The 26,355-nt window shown below is 41.9% G+C and overlaps 1 long non-coding RNA gene and 1 pseudogene across 1 annotated transcript; both read left to right on the top strand.

Annotated features, from left to right (window-relative positions):
• Window positions 1–8,201: 8,201 nt before the first annotated feature.
• Window positions 8,202–26,299, top strand: LOC139076654 (uncharacterized). Its single transcript, XR_011528470.1, has 2 exons — window positions 8,202–8,715; window positions 25,645–26,299. It is a non-coding gene; the product is annotated as an uncharacterized lncRNA (long non-coding RNA).
• On the top strand, window positions 10,146–11,764 carry LOC103557859 (large ribosomal subunit protein eL31-like; annotated as a pseudogene).
• Window positions 26,300–26,355: the final 56 nt, after the last annotated feature.

Genomic DNA, 26,355 nt, shown 5'->3' with positions numbered 1-26,355 from the left:
TCTAGGCAAAAACATACATATATTTGTGCGATTGCCTTAAGAGTGACAGTTAATTCCATCTTTTCCCCAAGAGAAAGGGGAAAAAAAATCATAATTTGGTGTCAGGGTGTCTTCAGCCCCTAAAAGCCAGGAAGGATCTTCTATGCCAACTACCTGTAAATAGCTTTGATTTTTTTCCTTACTCTTTATTTCAGCAACTAAAGAGTCACAATTAGCTCGTGAAAAGAGAGATTTCTGTGTAGAAGGTATCTTACTGTACCAGAAATTGGGGGGTTTACCCCAGTTATTTCCCTTTCACTGTGGCAAAGAAAAGGCAGGTCAATCTCACGGAAGGTCCTGGAGAGAGGAGGTGTTGAGGGGTCACTGGTTCTGTCACTTCCTGAGGGCAAAAGAGAACCCGAGAGGGCTGAGTGTGAATTTTTATGTAGACCCAAGAAGGAGCCATCTCAGAAACTCAAATAACACTCGTCTGAGAATTAACCTCTCTCTTCAGTTAAATAACATTTCCTTCATGCTTTAACTCACTGGTTTTCAAATATTTCTTGCCAGTGGAACTCTCTCTTCCAATGGTATGTCAGCAGAATTCACACAGAACACAAAGCAGATAGAAGGCGGCCTGGACGCTCCACGTGTCACCGCACAGCACAACCGAAAGCCAAGGTTCCAAGACGTCAAACCGCCCGAGTTCTGCGGCGCCCCCATTGTGGGATAACGAGTGGGGTGTCCACACAAGCAAAGACTCGGTCGTTTCTCTCAAGCAGAGGCATCTTCATCTTTCTGTAGAGGCTGCCGAGTATTCACCTGCAGTTCATATTATTCTCCACTCAAATCACCCTCCCTGGGCCCCTCCCTTCCCCTACTCTCCTGTCTCTTCCTTTCAAGCTGCCCAAGAAAATCTGCACGCTCTTTTTGCATCTGCCTCAACTCTGCTGCATTTTTTATACCTAACCTCTTATTTCAAGACTTTTAGCGCATATCAATTTCATTCAAAATCTCCCACTAAATCTTGGTTTCTCCAGGAGGCCTGTGCTGTTACTGCTCCCTCATTCCACCCCCTCCCCAATTAACCCACAGTAGGCAAAGGGGGAAAAACAAAAGTAACATCTTCATTTTCTACTTTATAAGTAAAAAAAACCTTATAGATATAAAACACACATAAATATATAAGTAAATATATAAAAATATAAATATATATATTTGCTCTGTCTTTTCACACAAACCTTTAAAGCTGTGTCCCGTCTGCACCTGGACACTGCATATGGTGATGCAAACGTGCGCTGCACTACTCCAGGAGGCACCAGTGGCCTGTGCGATGCACAATTATGTGACCTCTTGCCTCAGGCCTGTTCTGGACTGAAGAGAATCTCGCTAGGATGTTTTCACATAGGGTGACCGGAGGGCCACCTCCGTCTGGGGTCCTTGTGAGAAAAGTGTGATACCAGGGTCCCAAACTAGACCTGCTAAATCAGAATTTCTGGGTTGGGGCCCTGGGATCTGCCTTTTTAACAATTTCCTCTGGAGAGTTTTAGTTACCGATGGCTAAGTAACAAGCCTCTCCCGACCCCCCCCAGAGTGGCTTAAAGCAATGCTTCACTATTTCTCACGATTCTATGTGGGTGGACTAGCAGCTTCTCCGGGGCTCACTCAGGCGGCATCCTTCTGGCAGAGACACACACGGCTACACGGGAAGATCCAAAATGGCCTCTCTCACACATTTGTCAGTCGGTGCTGGCTGTCAGTGGGGTGCCTCAGTCCTCCTTTCCCGGGCTTCTCATCCTCTCCTTGGCTCCTGAAACCGGGAGCAGTTTCCTTACATGGCATTCTCAGGGCAGTGTTCCAAGAGGGCAAAGGTGAAAGCAGCAAGCTCGCCTGAGGCCCAGGCTTTACTCACACACGTCATTTCTGCCACATCCTACTGGCCAAAGCAACTTACAAGCCAGACCAGATTTGAAGTATGGGGAAACAGACTCCATTTCTTGATAGAGTTGGCTTCAAAGCGTGTGGCTATATTCCTGCCCCCACCACAGTGTATTGCTAAGTGTATATCAGGTACTTAATATTTTAGCCTTCATCAGCATGTCTGCAGTGACTGCAGTGGTTCTGAACCTTCTAGAATACGGAGTTTGTGGGCTTTGTTTTTAAATGGAAGTTTCTGCCTGTATTTGCTAGAAACAAGTTGACTTGCTTTCAGGTCCTGAACCCAGGACTGTCAATATCATGACAATAAACATAAGGGTCAGCAGAAAAGAGTCAGAAGCTCAAATAAAGAGTGGGTATCTACTCTTCCATTTCCAACCTACTCCAAAGCAGCTATGGGATTATTTAAGGAAAAGCATTAATAGAACAGGATTGCATATTTTCACAACAATTTTATTCAGATTTTTTTGATCAAAAATTTTCTGAATTAAAAAATAAGTCAGAATTGGCTTATATAATTTTAGTTTCCTCTTCTACCATAGCTCATCCTTTGTGATTCCGATAACAGCAAGAAGTTTTATTTTAAAATGGTAAAATGGTGGGACAGAATAAAGAGGGAATGAAGGCAACCTGAGGAGTTAGGTACAGATTGTCAAACAAAACAATCATTCCGGGTGAGGGACTGAGGTATCTGATTTGCTTATAGTTGCAAAGCCTGTTGTGAGTTGGTGACAAAGGGAGGGGGCCATCCAATCCACACCCACATCTCTGCTCCAAGAATTCACCACTTTATTTGCAAACTACGTGCTGGAGCAAGGAAATGGATCCAGGGGCCGCCCCATGGCCGAGTGGTTAAGTTCGTGCCTTCCACTTCGGCGGCCCGGGGTGTCACTGGTTTGGATCCTGGGCCCGGACCTGGCACCGCTCATCAAGCCACGCTGGGGCAGCATGACACATAGCACAACCAGAAGGACCTAAAACCAGAATATATAATTAGGTACTGGGGGCTTTGGGGAGAAGAAGAAGAAAAGAAAAGAAAAAAAAAGATTGGCCACAGATGTTAGCTCAGGTGCAAATCTTAAAAAAAAATAAAAAAAGGATCTAAAATGTATTGTTGGAAAGTGACCCCTGAGGGGGCTGAAATAGCAGTAATTCTTAAGAAAAATACCAGACTCTGAGTGCAATATTGATACAGACTCTGAAAATGTCTTCTAATCAACTAATAGAAAACATGCAATTACAAACCCTTGAAGTTGCCTGCTGCCTCATATTAGAGTGCTTTAAATATATTGCCATGTATTTAACATTTGCTTTGGAAATTTTTTTCTTTTGGTTTAGACCGAAGGAAAAGTTTGCCAAGGTTTATGTCTTCCTGAGTCAGCAAGTAAATTTCCCATTACTCTCTCAATTGGGTGAGTCACCAGCCTGGCTTAGGGAAGTCACAGTCCTGGCTGTCTGGGCGGGATGAGAAACATTACAGTCAATCAGTCTAGACAGCTTAGAGGGCAGCCACTTGGCCATTTATGGTATCATTTCCCCCTTTTTACTGGGAGAGCCTAGAGAGCAAAGAGACACTCCTGGGAATACATGTAGGGTTACCAGATTTAGCAAATAAAAACACAGGATGCCCGGTTAAACGTGAACTTCAGATAAACAATGAATCTTTTTTTAGTATATGCATGTTCCATGTAATATTTGTGACACACTTTTACTAAAAAAAAATCATCTCTTATCTGAAATTCACACTTAACTAGGCATCCTATATTTTATCTGGCAGCCCTACATATCTGGCTCTCACTTCATATCGCCCACTGTTTATTACTCTGCAGAATGTCACAGAGATGAAAGTCTGTTTTCTAGAGTTTTAGAGAACTCAAGTTGAGCTGTTTTCCTTTCATCTTTTATTAATGATGTAATTACTGTCTAACATCAGAGAAAGAAAAAATTATCAAAGACAATTCCTTGGAGCAGTGATTCTCAGACTTTAATGTGCATATAAGCCACGTGGGAATCTTGGCAAAAGTCACGTTCTAATTCAGCAGCCTGAGGTGGGACCTGACATTCTGCATTTCTGACAAGCTCCCAGGTGGAAGCCATGCCGCAGGCCCATGGGCGACACTTTTTAGTAGCTCGGTTGTCAGTATTTCTCAAACTTTGCCGCATGTGAGGATCATCTGGGGAGCTGCACCCATCCAAATTAAATCCAAATTGCCAGAGGTGGGAGCCAGCACCTCCTCAGCTGCTTCCATGTGCAGCCAATGTGGAGAACTGCTGTCCTTGACGAGTTCGCTCTGACGCTGGTCAATGTTTATTACGACGTGGCTGGTAGGCAAAGCCTTTTAAAAAAAGTTCGTATGGTGGTTATTACACGTTAACTGCAATCTTGAGAGACTGAAACGTGAAGGATCACCACCGCTGTCTTTTCAATGCGTCCACTTCTAGTTATGCTTTCTAACCAACTGAGAGAAGCAATAGGTTTCACTATTTTAACTGTTAGATTGCTAAATATTTTCCAAATTTGGAAATTTTATATCCGTAACACACATTTTTCCATGAGTCTAAAATAATTTATCCCTCTTAATGTTTCTAATGGAAACCAAACAGCCACCACCTCAGAGTCAGTCTGGCTTGGAAAAGACTGGAATTTATCGTCTGTTACTCTTGGTGAGGCTTGACTAGAGTCAAGGAATGTGATTTAAGGAAGAAAATCAAATCTCTAAGTTCTTGTTGTTTTTCACATAAAGACATGTCAACAAAAATAAAAGTGTGCCTTCAAAGCTACTGATAAGAATATGATGGGGCTGGCCTGGTTGCCTAGTGGTTAGGTTCGCTTCAGCAGCCCGGGTTTGGTTGCTGGACATGGACCTACACCACTCATCAGCCATGTTGTGGCGGTGACCCACATACAAAATAGAGTAAGATTGACCACAGACGTTAGCTCAGGGGGAGTCTTCCTCAAGCAAAAAGAGCAAGATGGGTGACAGATGTTAGCTCAGGGCAAATCTTCATCAGCAAAAAAAAAAAAAAAGGAATACTGCACACATATAATACATATTTACACAAAACAGACAGGTGTTGACATAAAGTTAGCTGTGGGAAACTTCTGCAAAAGCCTTATTTCTTAACCAAACATCTTCCTCTTTTTTCTTCTAATTTTGTTACTTTAGTGTCATCTATTTTCATGCCATCTTCCTTAAAGCACAATCTTTTCTGCAGTATTGTTTAGCTATTCCACAGAATATTTTTTCTTTTTTTATATATCCTTTTTTTTTTTTTTTTTGGTTTCTTGCCTTCACCATGTATTCTCTTCTCTTCTCTCATTCACACCTCCACCCTCCATCACTTCTTTGCTCAATTCCCTACCTTGTGCCCAAACATTCTAGAATCTATGACCAAACCTTTCACTTGAGCTGCTCCCTCACTAATCCCAGCATTAGTTAGCATGCCCTGAGAAACAACTTAAGAAGCCCACACATGCCCCTGACCCTGGGTGGCCCCATGAGCAGGTTGAAAGGCTGCCAACATGAAGGGTTGGCTCGAAGAGGTACAACAAGACCGTTAAGGGGTGGGCGGCAAAATTGTTGTGCAAATATTTAACTGTGGGTTCTCTCCTCAGCGTGCCCTTTCAGAGAACTTCAGCCTGGTGGAGGGCAAAGCGGAAAGTGGTTCCTGGGCAACAGAAGTCTCCCGGGACGAGGAGGAAGTAGACCGATCTGTGTTGCATACAAAGTAGCCACCTAAAAATGTTTTTGTTCTAAATAATGGTATTTTGCTCTTCCAGCCACGAGAGGCTTATACACATTTTCTTAAAACTTAGCCCACAGTACAGCAGTGCAGTCAGTGTACAATACAATAACAAAACAGTAACTAAGCTAATATATATTAAGCACTCACTATGTGTTTTATATGCATTAGACCTTTAAATCTTTGTAGCAACCGGAAGTACTATCGCTACTCCGCCTTTCAAGATGAAGAAACTGAAGCTTAGAGAAGAATGATTTGCCCATAGTCACAGAGATAATTGGTAGTGAAGCCAGGAGGTGAATCCAAACAAATCAAGCTAGAGGTGAAACCCTGAGTCACAGCTTAGCCACCTTGCAGTGTTCGACCATGCCCGGGGCGCCACTGGGCTGTGCTGCCTCTTCTATCTTTTGAAGGCGATAACAGGATCCTGAAGGAGCCTAATTTCAAGTATTAACGATAGTGAATGCATTAACAGTAGCTTTCTCCAAACGGAACCAACGGTTAAAGAGGTTATTTGAAGTTTTTTATGGGTGGATCACAGTAAGAATTTTATTCCCTTTTCTATTTTCTTTCAGTCTTTCTGATTATAAGAAAAGTCAAGTCTCAGACTGGCGCTGACTTGTATCCTTCCCCACTCTCATTTGCTCATCTTCCTTTTTAACAAAGAAGGGCAGCCTTGGACTGTAAATCTTTAGCAGACAACAGCTTCTACTGAGAATTTAGTAACATTACTTTGTCTTCATTTCTAAGGTTACCTTCTATTTACGGCAAATGATTTTGTTTTGTGTTCTTTTGTTTTGTTTTCCATTTATGGCAGGGATATATATCCTCTTAAAATAAAATTTAAATACTTTTTTTTTTTAAGGAAGATTAGCTCTGAGCTAACATCTGCTGCCAATCCTCCTCTTTTTGCTGAGGAAGACTGGCCATGAGCTCACATCCATGCCCATCTTCCTCTACTTTCTATGTGGGACGCCTGCCACAGCATGGCTTGCCAAGCGGTACCATGTCCGCACCCAGGATCCCAACCGGTGAACCCCGGGCCACCGAAGCAGAACGTGGAAACTTAACCGCTGAGTCACCGGCCACCCCGTAAATACTTTTGTTTTTAAAAAGTACATAGTAGAGTTGATATGCAGATATGTCAAAAAGCCATTTGTACTTTAATGGCGGAAGTCTAGAATACTTTAAACAAAACAATAAGAAAAAAAGAGACTCTGCAGTCTTATTTCCTCTAGCTGCATGAAAATGTTTGAATTAAGGAAGAAATCAAAAGTCCAACCCTAAGGAAAATGGAATGTTAACTGCTTTTGAATTCCCCTAGGCTCGAGATTCGAGGATTCTAGACTGTGGAAAAATTCTTCCTCAGTCCCTGCTATGAGGCTGTATTGCATTGTAGAAAGAGCTATTGACTCACTTTCAGAGGCTGCAGGCTGGATCCAAGCTCTGCCACTAACTGACCTAGGCAGGTCCTAATACCGTCCTTGAATTCAGTTTCTCCATCAAGAAATCAAGGATCAAATTAAATGGTTTCTTCTAGCGTTTTCGTCTGTGACTCAGCGCTCAATGTATCTCCAACGGTCTACGCATATATTTGCCTTTCTTCCAAAGCTCTTCTCTGGGTGAAGCTTTGCGTAGGTCTGTACAAGTAACTCATGTGTTTTGAGAGAATATAAGCAATGTTAATGCTGTATTTTGTAAAGCTTCTGTTTTTGTTATCGAAAGTTACCAATCTTGAAGGCTCATTTGGGGGTGGGGGTGGGGGACTCTTGCAGGTCAGCGGCCAGTTACAACCTGACATTGTTCCGGGAGAAAATGAGGCTTTCACTTCCTTTACACCGTTCAAAGAAACAAGCCCAAATGCCAAGAATGCCTGTGGCCTTTCCCAGACATTGCACTCTCCCCTGTGTTTATTTATTTTTAGATTGGGCACAAAGTTCAATTAATTACCGCCGGTCACCGGAACAGAATGTAATTACCGCCTCAAAGGATGACCAAGCTGCCTTCTCTTGAGAGACTAACCGCGGAGAGACACTTCAGAGCTGCCTACCTGCGCCATCGGCCCCGCACTGCTGCCCAGCGGCTCCTGGGGTCAACGGAGGGCCCAGTTTGCGTCAGTGCCCTTAAATCTTCCACGTTCTCATTGCCTGACAAAAACTGAAATCAGATTACACACTGAAAGCACAAGACCAGTCCTTGTTCGCTGCATAAGATCATTTAAACCCCTAAGTGCTTGATTCAAATTTTAATAAACACCTTTTCGAAGGTTCTAGCATGTTTGGAGGAGAGGAGACACAAGCTGCCCTGTAATCAGGCACTAGTTAGGAAGAGGAATCAACCCCTTTGGTTTCATTACAGCTTCCTCTCTGGCACCAACCACACAATTCTCACATTCTCTTTTTCTTTGTGTTCACTAACATTTGGAGCACTTTATGCATGAGATGGCTTTCATGAGACATAATGAAAAGTGTGGACAGAACAGTAGACGCCGTTAACCGCATGAGATCCTGGGAATGCAGAGAGAAATATCTGCAGAATAACGCTAATCTACGAGAAGGACAAAATAATGAATTTTTCATTAAAAATAACCTCTATAGGTCTTTGCGCTGGAGACTATATTACTCGAAAACAACACTGTATTTGTTAAATGTCCAATACAACAAACCTCATAAGAAAAGTTTGATACAGCATCTCTAGCTCCGTGACCTAGATAGGGCACAGAGCAACAGCGCTTCCGTAATTTGGTTATTGCCAGCTCTCTAGAGCAATAAAGCTGAGCAAACTCTCAGTTGCCATCGTTACTCAGTTTGCAGTAATCATCTGTAAATTGCCTGCTTGTCAGGATTGGTGGAATAGTTAGGGAGGAGAGGATAAGAGCTAACCAGAGCAGAAGCTGAATTTTCCAAAACAGCAAAATACCCTCCAACGCGCTTAAATATCACCTCCGGGCTCAGTGATCCATCCCCACCCAAGACCTCGCCGGACTGCTACTCCAAGCCGCCAAAGAGCCACATACGGCCAAGGACAACGAGTTCCGAGCTTAAAGGAAAATAGGTGAGTGTGTCATTCACTGTTAAAGCCGTAGATGGATCTGTTCACTCAGTGGTTTATAAAAACCTTCATGTTGACCTTGCCAATCTCAGAACTTTTTTTGTTGTAACTTGTTAATTCCTATAGGAAAGCAAGCGTTTAGTTTTATCTCCAGCCGCTGCGTGTGATTTTCAGCAATATGCTCACCCTGAGGAGATTTTGCCAAGTCAGAAGAGTGAGGTTCTCCCGTGGAATTCATTAGCTTAGATTTTGATCTGTGGGGAGCTAGTGTGGCTCGATGTTTCGAACATAGTGGGGGACAGATAAAGCTGAGTTTTGAGCTCCAGTTCCATCACTTTTTAGCTGAGTGACCTCAAGCAAGTTACTGAACCTCTCGATGACTGTATTTTTCTTTTCCAGGTATTCTATCTGGTTCTTTTCAAATCCACCTGTTCTTTTTTCATTGGAATTTTCTTTCTTATGTTTCTCTTCCTTCTTTCATGTGTTTACCTATTTTCAAAATACTTATTTCATATTATTCTGTTTTCTCAAGTTCAGGGAAGTGCTAATGTCCCCAGTTACAGTATCTGCCAACTCTCGCTCATGACGCATTATTTTCTTATGTATCTTAGAATTGCTTGTGCCGTGGGGACTTCCTGTGTCTCTGTTTATGGAAGTGCTCCTCATAATGCTCTTTCTTTTGTTTCTACGAGGCATCACTGAACATCACTGGTCCAGACCAAATTGTCCAGGCAGAAGGAAGTTTCCTTGAACTCTTCTTGGGGCTCATAGGCAGAAAGAGTCTAGTTCTCCTTTCACAAAGGGTGAGGACCTTTATGGGTCTTGGTTCCTTAGAGGTCTCAGTTTCAAATCTCTACTGGTGTCTTGTTTCTGTCGAATGTTAAGATCCAAATCTCTAGTCTTTAAGGCCTATTTTAAACTTACAACCACCTCAGTGCAGACATGCTGTCAGCTCACTTTACCACACTGTTTTAGTTCCCTCTTAATGTCTGGTGGTTTCCATTCTCTTTTGCTAGCTCACCTAGGTATTTAAAATATAATTTATTTTGCCTAACAGTTCTAGGTATTGGTTGGGAGGGCTCTCTGTTAGTTTCGCCCTCCATGCTACCAGAACTGTTTTCTGGCCTCTCAAAGCCTGGATATCTGCATATGTGAAATAGGGATTCTGATGGCATGTACCCCATATTGTTTCAGTAAAGATTTAATAAGGATTAAAGTGCTCAGGAACGTGCCAGTACATGGTTAACTGCATAACAAATGTAAGCTTTGATTGGCTGAATGCTATCGCTCGTATTGTCAGGATTCACCTGGGATTGATCTCTGACATGACTGTTGACCCTTCATGAGATCCACAGTTTGACAGGTCAGCTGCGAGTCACCACATTAACTTAGTGATTCTCTCTCCACTAGATGCAACAGCAGCTTTGGTTGTCATGGCGACTCCTAGCAAACTAGAGAGACCTCGGCGGTTGGGATTTATTAGGATACCTCTCCTCTGTAAAGATGGCAAATTGAGAGTAAGGAAAGCTAATCGTAAGGGGAGGAGGGAATTAGTGAAAAGCTGGCAAGATTGGTGGTAAACTAGGACATGTTTTCAGTTTCCAGGATAAAGGGCCAAATATCAGAAGCTAAATTTGGATCCTGCAAATTCAGTCTAGTGAAGGCCGCTGAGCCAATGTCTAAAATCAAAGTAGAGTCATATTTTAGGGGCACGAGAAGAAACTTCCAAATATAGAGCATAAATCATGACCAAATAGGACACATAGCCAAAATATTCCAGGAATTTCATCTGGAAACAAGGCAAATCAGAGTGTGAAAAGAGGTCAGCCCCTGGAAAGTAGTTTTAATCAACCAGGACAAGTGGAATATGGATCTGGAGTTAAGAGGCCTGGGAGTATGGAAACTTCAGGTACCTGAGACACCAAGCAAAACTCATCCAAATTAGTAAAAGATACCAACCGGAGTTCTCAGGGAGAGTACCTGATAGTATATCTGGAATGGCCCAGGTTGGACACAACAGTGAGCTGGCACTGGCACCCAGGCCATAGGAAATGCAGCAGAGATACAGTGTCTAAAGGAGAAGTAGACATCCAGGCAGACAGTGCAGCTGAGGTGTCATTCAGAAGAAAGCTGGCAAATAGACATAATTTAGGCAGCAAGCAGAAGTCTGGGATCCGGAATGCCAGAGCAGAGGGTTTGAATTCACACACAGGACGTAGATCATGGAAGGATACGCTGAGCTGCTGTTGGAATACAGTGGGGTTGCTTTTTATAGGTCACCCAAGTTCTCTTCTCTTAGGAGTGGAGAGGGGCACCTCTAAGGGCACTGAGTTTATTCAGACGCAATTTAACTTTCTTCATGAAATAACCTTGTGTAATGAAACTGGAAACATGAAAACTGACTCTTGGAAGGAAGTGACGTATAATAATCATATTCGAATGTGAGATACTTTGCTAAGTGTGGATTAGAATGGCAAATAAATAAAAGAAGTTGTAAATGTCTGAAAATTGGGCCCTGTGTGGTAAAATCATGGTGCACCTATGCAGTGAAATGATACTGGCATTAACAGTGATAATCACAAAGAGTTTTCAGTAACTGAAGAATGCTTTGGGGCGAGGCAGCTTACCTCTCCTGTAATACCTCGTGCTCTTCCTTCCCAGTCTGGGTGCAGCAGACTGGCTTGGGCAAAGGAGGGTGGCGAGAAGAAGGGCCATTCTGCCGTCAAGGAGGTGGTGACCAGAGAATCACCATCACCATGTACAAGGGCATCCATGGAGTGGGCTCCGAGAAGCGCGCCCTTCGGGCACTCTGAGAAATCCAGAAATTTGCCCTGAAGGAGATGGGAACTCCAGCTGTGCGCTTTGACACCAGGCTGGACAAAGCTGTCTGGGCTAAAGGAATAAGGACTGTCCTCTACTGTATCACGTGCAGTTGTCCAGACAACATAATGAGGATGAAGATTCTGCAAACAAGCTCTACACATTGGTTACCTGTGTACCTGTCACCAGTGTCAAAAATCTACAGTCAGTGTGGATGGGAACTGAGAGCTGATTGTCAAGTAAAGTTATAAAACTGAAAAAAAAAAGTTTTCACTATGTTAAGTGAATAAAAGAGATTCTTCACAGAATTATAGATTTGATCAGTTTAAATTGTGTGCAGCTGCTAGTACTAAAGAACTAAAATAGCAGTGCTTAAACTGGAGACAAGTTGGCGTTTCTCTCACAGAAAATAAGTCCAGACCTGGCCAGGCAGTTCCGCAGCATCAGACGCCCTGTCTCTTTCTATCTGTCATCTTCAAAGTTGGCTAAAATAGTTGCCAATGCCCTAGCCCTTGTGTCCACATTCCAGGCAGGAAGCAGAAGGAAAGAAGAGCAAAAAAGTTGCATTGTAACGGCACGTCCCCTTTTGAAGGGGGGTTCCCAGAAGTCTCACTGTTTTAGTTAGAATTAAGTTGAGCAGAAAGTAACTGATGCTCAAAACAACAGTGGCTTAAATACAATCACAGTTTCTTCCCTTAAGGAGCTAGGCAGCCGAGGGCGGATTCGGCAACTCCGCTGCAAAGCTGCAAACACTCTCAGGCACGCAGGCTCCCTCTTTCTCGTTGGGTCTCTTAGCGGCTTCCATTCCAAGATCACCTCATGATCAAAATAGCTGCTCGAGCTCCAGCCGCCGTGTGATCTTGTGATTTGTAATAAGAAATACATGTTTGGTTTTCATCCAGGGTTCTGGCACACAGCTCTTAAAACCCTTGGAATTTCCAAAGTGGCCAAAGTGATAAAGGTGTCTTTTGTTATTCCTTGACAAGCACCTTTCAACCATACCAGAGTTTATGTTAATGAGGTGACTTTGGGAAAGGATGGGGCTGGTTGCTGGGGGAACCAACCAGGATTAGGTGCTGGGAGAGCGGCACACCCGGAGAAGGCTTGGAAACTCTGTGCCCCTTCCCACATACCTTGCCCTATGCATCTGTTCCATCTGGCTGTTCCTCACTTACATCCTTTTATAATAAACTAGTAATTAGTAACTACACTGTTTTCCTGAGTTCCGTCAGCCACTCTAGCAAATTAATTGAACCTGAGGAAGGGGACCCTCTGATTTATAGCTGTCTGTCAGAAACACAGGTGACAACTTGGATTTGAGTCTGGCATCTGAAGTGGGGGTGGGGGACAGTCTTATGAGACTGAAGCCTTAACCTGTGGGATCTGATGCTGTCTCCAGGTAGATAGTGTCAGAATTGAGTTAAATTTGAGGACACTCAGCTGACGACGCAGAATTGCTTGGTGTGTAGAAAACCCACACATCTGGTGTCAGAAGTCTTGTGAAGTGGAGTGTTCTGAGGGTAAGTAAAATATTGAGAGTAGAGAGACATAGTAAGAGCAATAGTTGGCCGGCCAGGTGGTGTAGTGGTTAAGTTCATGTGTTCTGCTTCAGCGGCCTGGGGTTTGTGGGTTCAGATCCCTGCCTCAGCCAAGACACCACCCACCAAGCCATGCTGTGGCGGTGTGCCACATACAAAAAAAAATAGAGGAAGATTAGCAACAGATGTTAGCTCAGGGCCAATCTTCCTTACCAAAAAAAAAAGAAGGAGCGAGTGATACGAGTATGTTTTTTCCTTTACATACTGTATTTATAATCTAGCCAGAAGAAAAGAGAAAGAGATATGGAAGAAAAAGATCCAAAGAGCCTATGTTAGCTGCCTTTTCATTAAATTTTCTGGAGCTCCATACGACCTTTCTGTTTATATCTCATTTGCCAGAACTTAGTCATATGGGCACACCTAACTCCAAGAGAGGTCACGAAATATAGCACTTTTAGCTAGGTACCTTAATAAATCAAATAAGCTTCTAATACTAAGGAAGAAGGGACCAGCAGATACTGGCTAGGCAGCTGGCAGTCTCTGCCACATATATACTGTGTGATCACAACTGTATGATTTTAAAACAGAACAAGCCCTAGGGAACGAGACAAAGACATAAAGACGTGCACATGTTGACTGGGACCTAGGGTTGGAAAAAGACCCAGAGCTTGGGAAAGGGTAAGGAAGGGCAGACCGAGGCACTAAGGTGGGTGGGTGTGGGAGAGTGTGGGCATTCAGTGCAGAGGACACAGAAGCCTTGAGAAGTTGAGAATAAGAAAGAAAATCATGAAGGGGAGTGTCTCAACTGAAACAATGTGGGGACTGAGGGCCTGAGCAAATGCATGTCTTTTTTTCCTTTCTCTCTTGCCTAGCTTCCCTCGCTGGCCACTTCTCCCTTCGGAGGCTCTCATGATGTGACCGTTCGTCTCTATTTTGAAACACTCATCTCAATTGTAGGTTAACTCTTATTTCTGTAATATATAGATTGATAGAGTAAGCTCCATTAAGGTAGGCACACTGACTTTTTTTGCCAACGATTGTATCCCCATGCCTGCCATAGTGCGTGGCATATAATAAATAAGCAATAAACATTTCATGAATTAATGAAATGAATATGTAGAGGACACACTGTAGGAAAAGCGAGCTATACAACACATAACAGGACAAGGTTTCTGGAATGGTGCCTTTCAAAGATAAAAATACATGAATTTGTGAGGCATCGTGTCTTTCCAGAATAGTCATTGCTATGAACAATTGCAAATTGGAAGACATCAGTTTCCTTGTATTTATACACTATGATTCTGTTCTTTTCCACCCAAGACAGATCTTATATATATTCTTTTACTTCATTTCTACTTAATTGAATCATCTGGTCTCTGCCTGACTCTGGGCCCCTTCTCCCCTACTCCTGCCCAGTCCTGTGATGTATATAAGTTGTCATTAGCTGACTGGAGTCCAAAAGAACATTGCCAAGATTCACAGGAGGAAGTATTATTCCTTCCCATCTTATGATACTCCTACTTAATGGTTGCGTGACCTTGGGAAATTTATTGAACTGATCTATGCCTCAATTCCTGATCTGTAAAGGGGGAAAGGATTATATGAGGTAATCTATGTAAAACTCTTAGCAGTGACTGTCTCCTAATGTGCATTTGACACGTTAACAATTGTTACTTGCCCAAAGAACAGAACGCTGGGACGTGATGCTCACATTTTCCATGGATAGGCAAGACCCTTCCTCAACGATGGCCCCACAAGAGAACTGCTGAGAGGAAGGCCTGCCCCAAAGATGGCTGTGAGAGAGGAAGAGAGGGTGGAGGCAGGGGGAGTTTTTTCAAGGTCCCCCAGCCAGTAAGTGGCAGTACCATGAGGGTAACAGAGTCCCGCCCATACTGGCTCTTGGGATATTTCCAGGATCAAGTGGGTGGCAGAGAAAAGCTGGCTTGAGAATTTTTTCACAGAGGGAGCAACAACCCTGCCTGCAGCCATGTGAGTCATGGGTTCTGGAGAAGAAACAGCACTGACTCAATGGATTGGAGACAAAGGGAGTTTCCTTAAGGACTAGCTCCTGAATTAGCCACTCTTTCCTTAAGATAACATGTACCACACTTGCAAGTCGTGTTAGGCCGAAACAAAATATAAAAAACTCTCAAACATAAACTAGCTTAAGAAAGGACTTTACTGGCTCACAAAACTGAAAAATTTAGGGGCGGGAAGCTCTTGACTTCTGTCTATCTTTTAACTTGACTCTAATCTCCATATGAGGATTCATGTGTGACATGCTCACGCTTCATTCTAAGTCTCCTTTTGGTGACAAGTGAGCTGCAGTAGCCCCGGCTCACAGCCTTTCTGGTTAAAGTCTACCAGGAAAGAAAGTCTGCCACCTTGATGGGTCCAACAGACGTCTGGAGTCTCGTTAGGACGATTGACTTGCTTGAGAATCAGTAACAGAAACCATATAAAATGATGCTCTGGCCAAGTCTAGGTCACGTACCACCATTCAGAGCTGAAAGTGGACTAGTCGCACAGGAACCACATGGATTAAGAGTGAGGAGGGGTCGATCCCCAAACATAAGTTGTGGGCTGTTACCAGAAGTAGGGTAAATAGATGTTGGGCAGTCAGAAAAAAATGTTTATCACACTTCCCATTATTTTATCTTGCCATGTGTTGTAGGCACTGTTCAATTGTTACTCTATTGTATACAGTGGGAATCTTGAGAAAACATACCCTTGCTTTGGCATTATGTGTGAAATTCTCTTAGGGGTAGAGGGTACCAGTAATTTTTTCACACTCCAGTTCAGATCATCTTAGGAGTGCCGGGCTCCTTCATTTGGCATATAATTCAGGCTGTTTTAGTATATATGTGTCTGTCCTGTCTCCCTGTTATACTGCAATCTGATGGAAGGCAGGGGTCTATCCAGGTACACTACATAATGTTCATATTAACAAATGATTTTGTTCAATGATTCATTCACTTAAGGGCTCTGTTTCCAGTCAGATCTGACACAGTCAGAACCATTTGAGCTTCCACTGGCTTCAAAACAGGAATTATAATTCTTTTTGGCAAGTGTGAAATCATCATAACTCGTGTTCTTTGGAAACACATTTTGAACAACATCCTGCTGACTGGAAAGATGTATATAGTCCCTCAACAGAACAATTGCTCATTCAACACTTACATTTTAAATGGAAAAAAAATTTCAAGTAATTAATTTTGATCACCTAACGGTCTGTTTTTAACAGATAGGCCCATCCAATTATTCTTTTGAACAGAGACAGTTTTTCAGAGCAAGACAGTGAATTTTTTTCCCTTTCAGTTGTAACTAAGTTATAAATGCATCAACTTAAAGGTTGAGAAGTATCCACTTAAATCTGACGTGCTGAACCTGAGCTCTGATCCTGGGGCTGGGGGGGTACGTGTGTGTTTGAGAGACAGAGAGATAGAAACAGGGAGACAGAGACTGATGGAAATTGATCAACTGTCCGGGAAACATGGAGTTAAGGATGATATGAGAAAGTGCCCATAAGCAAAATCAGAGTCCGACCAAGACATGAATCTAAGAGGAATATAAGCAGAGAGACTGAATCCAAGCAAAAGGAAATATGAAGTAAGATTAATAATAACAACAATAATAATATCAATATGGCACTTACTATGAGGTAGGGACTATCTAAGTGCTTTACACAGGAATGTGTATTCTCCTCTAGTCTCGACTACAGGTTTAGAGAGGGTAGGGACTGTGTGATTTTATGTAGGGATCTTGCTTAATAAATATTGTTGAATACTGATGACACTGGATTTGCCAAAACAAAACAAGTGGGATAAGACATGGAGGGTCAGGGGCAGATACAAGATACTCCCTGAGCAGCTACGTGAAATCGCTGACTCTTCCTATGGGGTGTCCACGGCCTGGGTTGTAGCTGAGGAGGCCTGTTCAAGTGTGTTAAGGCATATCAGACTCTACCCAGATTTTGTCCATGTTCCAGAGATCATTTAAACCTTGCTTTTCATTAAAGCAGCCGTTAAAAGACAACCGAATGACTGTGGCACCGTACAAATCGGTCCGTAGGTGGTTCTCTTCACCTCATCCCGCTTCTCCTCTTTGCCCCCTACTCATGCATCCCAGGGTATTCTGGGGCTTCTAAAGTGGACGCGATCACATCTCCGCTTGCAGTAACGCTGGCAGAGTTTGTCATCTGGTGTTAGGCTTGTGGGGAGGTATCTTTCTGGAGTTTCGTACTGGTAGCAGCATAGGAGGCAACTGTCCTCAATAACTGAGTGCTGTAAAGACCTACTCCTTTTCATAACGCATTGCTCTCGATTAGTGCTAACTCAGCGTGTCCCAAGAGACAATCAGTTTAGTCTGCCAGGCCTGTGTTTAATCAGCAAGGAACTTTTCATTCCCATGCTAATGCCTTCATGCCACACAGCCTCTACCATGTTTTCTTAGCTAAGCAAAGAGTCTTAGTAAACTGACCTTTTTAAAGAAAAAACCAACACATTCTCGGGTTGGGGAACGGAAGTGAGGGAGAGGGGAGGTGTCTCTAGGCAAGAGACTTTATCAGTTAAATATCCATTTTACAGCGGAAAAACAAATCAGTGAAACACAGAACAACTGGAGGATGCTCTTTGCTGTTTGCAGAGGGCCATCTAGGTTCTGGGAGGCAGTCTGGGCTTTCTAGTGATGCAACCATGGAATGGTTTGATCACACAATGACAGACGTTCTTCATTTGCAGGCTACCAAACCAATAACAACCTATCTGTGACAAAGAGAAAGCTTGAGTTATTGACATTTCTGGGGGTGGGGAAGTGGAGTGTGGGTTTGGGAGGTTTAGCACAGCAATATGAAAAAGGCCATTAATATTTTTCAGTTTATATATAGTTGGGTTCCAGCGGGAGACTTTTTAAGTTCCAGCTCTACTGCTTACTGGTTGTGTGAACTTGGACAAATTTTTAAATCTCTCTGTATCCCAGTCTCTTTATCTGTAAAGTGGAGACAATATTAGTACATGCTTTCTAGAATTATTGAGATGATAACCCGGTTACTGCAATGAAAAAGATTGGAACAATGCCCTGACTTATTGTAAAACTCAGTATATATTGCCACCAGTGCCATCATTACTATTCATGTACATCTCCAAATTCCTCTATATTAAATCACTTTTTTTCTATTCCTTGTTCCCAGAATCTGGTTGGGTTTACTTGAAGACAGACTGTCCTTTTGAATTTTATAATTTTCATTAAAGCTAATCCTCATGTTTTCATATGGAGGGATTTTGGCTGGACTAATGCCTCAGGTCTCTGCCCTGTTCCTCACTTCTCTCCCTGGAGGGTTTGGGAAAAGGACCTGGGCTCTGTGTTCAGTGGATCCGTCACTGTGCCAACCAGGTACATTCTGGTCTGGCTCTCCACAAATTAGTGAGGCCTGACCCTGTGGGGAAGACTTGATCTTGTGTAACTCTTCCATGACAGGGTAGATGATAAGCCCACTATTTTAGAGGCATAAAATCAGGCCAGTTGGTCATATTTTCCAATCTAGTGTTTATCAGTAATGCAGTAATGTTTCTCCACCAATATGACTTTGATGTCTTTTTCTCAGTTGGTTTTGACTCAGAGGGAGAATAATATTATATTTACCAGGTCTCTAAATTCTCCACACGTACTGTGTGTAAGGTTCTGGGAGGTTCCTGCAAGTGACACATTGATGACTAAGATACCTTCTCTTGCTTAGGGAGCTTGAAATCTAGTACTAAAGGAATGACAACTTTTCATAAATAACTATAACTCAAGCTAAACAATTAAAATAAGAAAATCAAATTTAACAGGAAATTCAAAGGAGGAAGAAATCACTTCCATCTGGAGGCATCAAGAAAAAACTCATGGTAGAGATAGTATTTAATGTGGCTATTTCTTTGACAGATTGAACCGCAGTGGAGAGGGCATTTTAAGCAAACAGCAGTGTCATGAAGGCAGGAAAAAATGAGTACATATGCCAAGAAAGGGAGGGTGACAAGGTGATAATTGTGGAGAAACAAGAAGTAACTCATTCTGGCTGAAATTTAGAGTGTATCAGTGAGGAAGTAGGGGAAGAAAAGGCTGGACATGCTTGGGCCATGGAGTGGAAACTCATGGAAAGTTTTTGAAAAGGGCACTAACTTTAGAGCTGCCTTTGTGGGGGAGGGAAAAATTTTCTTCTGCCTTTATAGGTTCTTCTGGCTGGTCTAAGAATTAAATTGACATGAGACAAATTAACCAGAGAAAATCAAGTTTAATTGTGTATGTGCGGGAACCCCACATACATGAGAGGTTCAGAGACAAAGAGTAAAATGTGTTATTTATGCCATCATGAGCCAAAGAATGGGATAGGGGCCTGAGGCTTCAGAGGGGAGGAGGATAATTTATAGGATGATAAGAAGAGCAGATGTTCAGTAATTAGATGTTTACCCTGCCTTATAGGTAGGTCAAAAAAATTTATTTCTGGTCATAACTCTTATTATGGGCAAGACCTCCAATTTAAATTCTTTAAGGGAGAGGTAAAAGTTTCTGTTGAGCCCAAAGGGTCTCTATTGCCTTTAGCTCAAAATATTCTACGTGCCAAAGTGGCACAGCTTGGGGCACAGCCTGTTTTGAACTCCTTCACATTTAATGAAGATTAATCAGGCAATGATACACAAGGCAGATTCAGTTCAAGCTTGGGGAATGGCAGTAATTGGGGTGAAGCCGAGATTCAGTTCCCTATTTGTTTGATTCTAAGCCTTGGTTTATCAGAATAAAGCATATAAAAACAACTTGTTTTAGAGGGATAACACAATGAGCTCAGACCTGCATATTGCATTTGTGATGCCACTGGGACATTCAAGTGAATAACGCTAGTCACTTCTGACTCCATTCTTTCCTTCAGTTGGTAGGGAAACAGACTTTACCTCTCCATAGCAGAAACTGCAAAGAATTTGTTGCCACTTTTAATCTACTACATCAATTCCGCAATTTATTAGCTCTGTAACCAAGGGCTTTTTACTTAACCTTTCTCAGCCTTAGTTTCCTAATATGTTAAAAGGAAAACCTAGGTCATAGAATTCTGAAAGTTAAGTAAGAGAACATATGTACCTACCATGCGCAGGTCCTGGCGTGTGGCAGGTGCTAAGAAATGGTAGCTATCACCATCATCATCATCCTTACGGAGTCAAGTTCAAACACTGGCTTTGTCATTTACTACCTGTGTGATTATTTAACCTCTTTAAACCTTGGTTTGCTCATCTTAGAAATGGGGATAATAAAAATAATTACAACACATATGGTTGTTGCAAAGATTTAGATGATCTGTGCGTAGAACTTCTTAAGAGAATAGTACTGGTAGTTCCCAACCAGACTTGTTGTGAAGATTTAACAAGATTTAATAAGTTCTTGAATGTATTCAGCATGATAACTGGCATACAGTCAAGACTCTAAATATTAGCTATTATTATTATAATTACTATTGCTACTACTTCAATTGCATGAGGTAGGTATTTGATTGTCCCCTCTTCATTAATTGTGGGTTCTTTAAGGAATCTACTCAATATCTATCTTCCTTAGAAAATTAGGTAGGTAGGTAGATGGATATTTTAAAATGTACACTAAAGACATCTAGAGGGCAGTTTGTTCTCTGTGTTAGGAACTTATGGGTGTTTGGGCTTAAGGTACGGATTTCAGAATAATATGTGTAGAGACAATACTTGAGAACTCTGAGAAGTATAGGGACAAAAGAGGGCTGATGAACCTTACTAGGTGTTTGCTTATAGCAGATGGGAGAGAGAAGAGAAGCCAGGAAAAGATGCATAAGGAAAGACTAGTGATCCAGAAGTAGAAGGATACTTATCACAGTTCTAAGGAAGGAGAAAATTACAGGAGGGAGGGGGATGTTCAACATTGCTAAATAGTACAGAAAGACGAGAAAAATTGTAGGCTTTGCCAATTATGGGGTAATTTGGTAATTGGTGACCGAAAGAGAACAGTTTTAGAAAGAGAATCAAGGGTAGAATCCAGATTCTGAGGAACTGAGGAGTGAGTGGGTAGTAGGAAGAATGGAATGGAAGCTGTGATATTAATCTACTTTTTAATTTTCCAAAGAAGAAGAGAATAAAAGGGCAGTAACTCATTCAGTAGTAAGGTCGAGGGAAAGATCTTTATAAGGAGGGAGAAGATTTGTAGGAACTCAAACAGGGAAAGCAAATGAAGACACTCTCAAGAGAGGTCCTTGGTGGATAAGAACCTAGAGGAAACAGGGAGGAATGGGAATGGAGGCTGGGTTGAGCTTTCTAAAGGCAGAGACACACATCTTTTTTGGAGACGAGAGTAAAGTGAAGGAGTGGGGTGACTAAACTTACCAGGAGAGATTGAGATAGAGCAAGTGGAATTGCAGGAGGTCTCCATTGGATGTCTTGGGTCTTACTGGTAAACCAGAAAGGGACTACTATATTCTGACAGATCGCCAGGAAGGGGTGGGAACTGAAGGACAAGGCGGGTATGGAAGAGCTGCTGTTGAGAGTCTACTGTAGCTGAATATAATAATTTCTGGGCAGTAATGAGAGCTTAGCTGAAATTAGACTCATTAAATTGTTATGGACCCAATCTACTGACTTACCCTAGAAACTTTCAACGGCCAGGGAGTAAGAGCAGAGAAAGCGTATTTTGTGTTATATTAAGCTTGATAACGCTGAGGCAGGAGTGAGAGAAGGTAAAAATGGCAAAGGATGATGTGTGGTGGTTAATGGTATATTACTGAACATGACTTGGTACATTACTGACATAAGAAATGAACCCAGAAAAGAGAGGATAAACTGAAGAAAAGAGAGAGTTCAAGACACAAACAGATACCACTAGCATTAAAAACAAGTTAAGTGATCATGAAGAAATGGAAAGACTTGAAGTTGAGGTTAGAATGTCGATTTTCAGGGGTCAGCATCTTAGAAGTGGAGCCACATCAAGGGAGATGAAGTCGATGGAGGCTTTGTTGTGGGGTAGCCTAGCAGCGTGGAGCTCTGCTTCAGGAAGTCCAGAAAGCAGGGAGGAAAGTCTGTGTAGGAGTAGGATCCAGTGGGTCAGTCAGAATACCCTGGCTCCAAGCCCCAGCTCTCCAGTTGGGTGACCCTGTGCAAGTTACTAAACCTTTCCACATCTGTTTTCCCATTGGTAAAATGGAGGTCATATTGGTTCCCAACTTTTAGATTTGTTGTGAGGAGTAAATGGGATAATATATGTAAAGTGTCTCACATTTGACAACCAGCAAGGGCTCAAAGTATAGTTTTTATTAATATCTAGTATTAACTTTCATTATTTTCATGCATCATACCTCAATGTGTATCCTTGGGAGGATGACAGGGCTTAAGATGGAGAGGAAGACAGTAGATGGAGTACTAAAGTCAATGAAAGAAGATCAAGTTTTAGAGGTTAGTGGATGATTAGGTAAGCACTGTTAGAAAGTCTAACTAAAAATGCCTTACAAGAGACATTGACTACCTCAAAACAAGAAATCCCCGGATAGAACTGCTCCAAAGTTTAGTGCCATTGACTTATTGATACCCTGAAAGACCCAGATTCTTTCTTTGCTTGTTGGCTTGTCCTCATAGGCTATTTCCCATCATGGCCCCAATAACATGGCTGCAGTTTCAGGGATCCTTAGGCCCTGAGTTTGAGGGATCCTTAGTGGATCTCTCTAGAATGTGAGGGGGCTAGCACCTACTGATTTCAGTTTGGGGATTAAGATATAGAAATACCATTTAATAGTTTGTGATACAAATGGTGCAGTGAGCGACCCTGTAGATATCTCATTGTGCATACATGAAGTATTTTCTCGCATGAATAGGGAGATGTAGAATTGCTTCCACAGAGGGTACATTTCAGATGTAGAATCTTACAAATGGCATTAGCACTTTACACTCTCATTAGCGGTATATAAAAAAATAAAGATTTTCCTACTTTCTATCCAAATTTTGATAAAAATCAAACTTTTCAATATTTGCTAATCTGAGAGATGAAAAATATATCTCATTGTTCTTTCAATGTGCATTTTCCTCTTTACGAATGAAGTTAACCATCTTTTCAAATGTTTGTGGATCATTTGCATTTAATTTTCTATGAGTTTCTTGTTCATAGCTTTTCCTTGCTTTTCTGCTGGCTTATTTATGTTTCCTCAATCTGTAGAAATTCTTCGTGTAGTCTGGATACTAATTCTTTCATTGCTATCTATGTCTATCCTTTATCTTTCACCTTTGTTGAAGCTGTCTATTATAGGAAACAATTTTTCATTTGCACAGAACTTTTTGTGCTCTTGCGTTCTTAGGCTATTTTGCTGGTAGTAACTAGTTATTTGATCTCTAGGGTCAACCTTGCCCAAGGTCAATTACAGGAAGCACTCCACATGGTATTATTTAAAGGATAAGGAGAGAAAAGCTCAGCTGCTCAAATATATTTCAACCAATGAGTCTGATGCCATGAGTGAAATTCCCCACGAGTCACTCCTAAGGGACTTTCTGGGAGCTTGGATTTTAACTAGGTGAAGGATGTTATTATCCTGTTGAGACAGGATATTAGCCTATGAACACATTAACAACGATTATGTTCTCTAAATAAATGTATTTGCCATTCATTTTTATTGGAGGGAATGAAATGTACTGGTAAAGTAGAGAATGTCTGAAACAGCGCATGACGCATTTTCTTGCAGATCATTGATGGAGAGCTTTGGGGAGCAAGGAGGAAGCTTCAGGGTGAATTTTCTCTGTCAGGAGGGAAGAAAGGAGAAAGTTGAAAAATGGGATTCTCTCAAAACAAACGTTGTTTTCTCCCCCGAGCTTGTAGTTCTTTTCGTCCTCTAATACTTGGGTTACGTACTAGGTCAATATCAAAATGTGATAGTTTTCCACTGAAATTAGATGCTACTTTGATTATTCCCTTATTAAATCAACCTTAAATAAGCCGTTCTACAGCTGTGATTCAATAGATCCTTTCAAACTTTCCTCACAAAAAAGTCTTTTGATAGAAAGAGTCATTTGAGATTGAAAATGAGGGGATTAAGAAAGTGGCATAAAATGCTTGTCTTTTGCCATGTGTTAAGGTGCGAGAATTTATTCTATCCTTTTAGTGGTTTGTAGTCTCTGAGAGAAAAATATTTAAAGAAAGCAGATGTTGGTGAGTCACATTTAAGCTCCTCTAGCTTGAAACACGTTTTTTCTTTGTTTGTGAAGCTGTCGTCTGGAAGGTGGTTGGCTAAGGTCCTTGACTAAAACCCTAACTAGTGAATTTCCCTTTGTTGTCAGTGCTGAAGAAGATGGACTAATAATCTCTAAAAACACTCCCAGCTATTGTGTTCTGCACTTTTTTATGAGCTTTACGCCGTTTTTGCTTTTGCCCCAGTTATGTAGCCCCACATATAGCCTCTGGCCCCTTTTCTTCTCTGGCTACTTCTTTAAATCACTGTCTTTAGTAACAGTGAAGGAGTTAGGAAAGAGAAAGCTTTCAAAAGTGTAAGAATGGGAGCAATATTCATTCATTGTTTAATAAATATTTACGGATTGCATACCATGTGTTAGACTGACTACAGGTAGACAGACTAACCAAATAATCACAAGCATGATTACAACTGAAGGTAAGTGCTGTGAAGTTTCCCTATAATGAAGGACTAAAGACCTGACTGAGGTGTCAGAAAGAGCTTCTCTCAGGAAGCACCAACACTGTGAGCTGAGATCAGAAGGAGGTAGAGGGATCACAAAGTGAAAGAGTGGCTGGGTTGACTGTGGTAAGAGCGTTTGAGGCAGAACAGCATTCACAGGGGTCCTGCAGCAGGAGGGAGCACAGTGTGTTCAGGAAACGTGGAGGCAAGGGGACGCATCCCCAAGGTAGATAGGAGAGAACAGGACTTGGTAACGACTTGGATAACTGGACACAGTTCTTCCTCAGATTCCTCGCTACTCTTTTCCCCCCTAGTAGATAACAAACACTTCAGCTGGGCATTGTTTTAAGCACTTTACACACATTGACAATAACCCAAGAAGTATACAGTAGAATATAAGAACTCATGATCCTACTTGAAAATCTCTGCTTTGCCTTTTTCTGCCCCTCATATACTGAACTGTTCTTCAGATGGCAGACAGTTTTTGTAGGGACAAGCCCAGGGTTGTTTGAGAAAAGAAAAGAAAAAAAAAGGATGGGAGTATCAAATGTCTTTTGGTCATGCTGAGTCCTGAGGCACTGGACTTAGGACGAAGACTACAGAAATCTCCCATCCATTCATGTGTTCTTTATTTAATTGTGATGGATAGTATTTACTGAGTGCATATTGTGTCAAGTACTGTTCTGTACTTTTTACATATGAGCTTATTTAATCTTCACACCTAACCCTGTTATGATGCCCACTTTGCAAATGGGAAAACCAAGAGAAATCTCCAGGGATGCACAGCTAATAGTAGTGAAGGGAGGTGGGAGCTGATCCAGGCAGTCTGTCTTCAGAGGCCACACTGGACATCACTTGCTTATTTGTATGGCTGCCAAATGCCTTGCTGCCCCCTAAACGATTCTCTTCTTCCTTCTCTAACAGATTCCCTGCAATACGTCAGGAAAGGAGGACCCTCACGACAAACACGACATAGTCATTGAATTAACAGGAAAATGGGGAAACTCTGGTGGAACTTTATAGGGACAACATCTACTAAAACCGGCTTTTCTTCAACAAATGAGAATATGGAAGTAATTTTGTGGCTAATGAACACAGAATACTTGAGATATGCAGCAAGCTGCCATGTAACTCTAGATTCCTGAAATTGGTGGTATGAAAACAGCTCTAAGGCTGCTTTTGAGCAGGGATTATAGTCAATCCTACACCACTAAAGTAATTACAGCAGAAAAAAGACCATTTTCAACAAAGTTGAAGAATTTCTCTGATTTGCATTAAATATTTGTCATTTTCTTGGCTTGTGTTTCTCCTTTCATCACTGCGCTGTATGCGAGATCATGTGTTTCAAGGCTGGCTCATTCTCATTTAGGTTCAAATCAAATTCTACACTGTTCTTTTGGATGCAGGGGTTTCCCTGAAGTTAAACGGAGTTTCCTCCACTTTTGTTGAGATCTAAAGAAGCGGGATTTCAGTTCCTCACTCATCACTTGAATCACTCCGGTGTGTCTACCCTCAGCTTTCTTGCTACTTTCTCCCTCCATCATACTCTGTTAGCAGATAATAAAGCCCTTCTATCATATTTTCTATGTGTCAACCATGTTCTAAGCACTGTACACCTATTGCCTCAATGACACC

Source organism: Equus przewalskii, chromosome 17 (assembly GCF_037783145.1).
Source record: "Equus przewalskii isolate Varuska chromosome 17, EquPr2, whole genome shotgun sequence".
Classification (NCBI taxonomy): Eukaryota; Metazoa; Chordata; class Mammalia; order Perissodactyla; family Equidae; genus Equus; species Equus przewalskii.
The sequence above is the reverse complement of the archived record's forward strand: the minus strand, read 5'-3'. Positions and strand labels throughout refer to the sequence as shown.